This window comes from Myotis davidii, unplaced genomic scaffold (genome assembly GCF_000327345.1).
Source record: "Myotis davidii unplaced genomic scaffold, ASM32734v1 scaffold404, whole genome shotgun sequence".
NCBI classification, from domain to species: Eukaryota; Metazoa; Chordata; class Mammalia; order Chiroptera; family Vespertilionidae; genus Myotis; species Myotis davidii.
The window spans coordinates 2,401,516-2,403,233 of NW_006295824.1; the positions used below are offsets into that span (position 1 = coordinate 2,401,516).

Here is a 1,718-nt window from a genome sequence, read left to right on the forward strand (position 1 = left end):
CCAGTTGGTGGCAGGAACATTTAATAAAACTCTTGAATCTAAACGTATTTTAGATAAATAATAATAATAATAATAATAATAATAATAACTTAAAATAGAGAAACATAATTATTTTACTACCAGACTGCTAGGAGCCAAATTGAGTCCACCTGCCAAAGTAATAGGTTGAATTACTAACACTCAGTACCTCAGAATGTGGCTGTATTTTGAGATAGGACTTTTAAAAGGGTAATTTAATTGAAATGAGGCCCTGTGGGCCCTAATCCAATCCAAATGGTGTTCTTAAAAGAGGAGATTAGGACACACAGAGACTAACAGGGACACTTGTGCACAGAGGGAGAGTCATGTAAAGAGGCAGCAAGTGGACATCTGCAATCCAGGGAGAAAGATTTCAGAGAAATCCAACTTTGCTAGCATCTTGATTTTGCAAGCCTCCACAATTATGTGAATTAATTCCTTAAAATAACTCTCTCTTTCTAAATAAAGGTATCTACCCTCTATCTATCTATCTATCTATCTATCTATCTATCTATCTATCTATCTATCATCTATCTGCACATACATACACACATATCCTGTTGGTTACATCAACTAAATCACACTTATTTCTAAATGTGTCTAAGCAAAAATTGAAGTTACAACCATATGAAGCCTAACTTTTTCAAGATTCACTTTGTTTTCTTTTCTATTCATTCATAGATAGAATGGGCAAGATGTCCATTTAATCTCTCTCATCTCTCTCATGAGGTTGAAAGGATGTGTGAAAAGAACCATGTCACACTATGATGTGGCCAGCCTTTTTACTTCTCCTCAAGAAAACACCCCTAAAGGAATACTTACAAAATGCAAGTCTCATATAAATTAATGAGAACCACTGATTTCGCTTCATAGTCCTATGCGAATTAATGTCACTATGGAAACATTTTTCTAACTTTCTCTCACTAAAGTCCCTGCTCTCTGATGATGCTTAAGAGTCTAAGAAAATAACCCTAATATCTCTCTCTCTCTCTCTCTCTCTCTCAGTCCCTGCTCTCTGATGATGCTTAAGAGTCTAAGAAAATAACCCTAATATCTCTCTCTCTCTCTCTCTCTCTCTCTCTCTCTCTCTCTCTCTCTCTCTCTCTAAATAACTTTGTTTTTGTTGCCCTTTCCCATCCTAGCCTTGGACAGCCAAAGAACTGAAATTGATTAGAGTCAGCAAGACATGATGCTTGTTATGCTTCTGTCTACCCAGAGACATGTTTCCAAATCAAATTGTAGTTCTATAAACTGCACTAACAACCATTACAGAGCAATGTAACCAGATGTTCATTAAACACAATACTACTATTACATTAAAGAATACAATAATAATAATAAAACACTGTTAATAATACTAACAGTAGCACTAATACCTCTTTTTAAAATTATTTTAATATAATTTTTATTAATTTCAAATACGAAGGCGAGGAAGAGAGAGACAGAAACATCAATGATAAGAATTATTGATCAGCTGCCTCCTGCATGCCCCCTACTGAGCCCACAATCCCCACACCTGCCCTGACTGGAAATCAAACTGTGAGCTCTTGGTTCATAGGTCAACTCTCAACCACGGAGCAATATCGGCTAGGTAATAATCTCTCTTAACATTCTTTTCTTGTACACACATTGCCTTGCTTTTAATTATAATTTTAGCACATCTATAATGAACATATTGCACATATTAATAAAAGTGAGAA

General features: G+C 35.3%; 1 protein-coding gene across 1 annotated transcript in view; it reads right to left on the bottom strand.

Annotated features, from left to right (window-relative positions):
* The window catches only part of GALNTL6 (polypeptide N-acetylgalactosaminyltransferase-like 6), a 987,982-nt gene that overhangs the window by 817,425 nt on the left and 168,839 nt on the right, over positions 1-1,718 (bottom strand). The gene's annotated exons all lie outside the window — the stretch shown is intronic.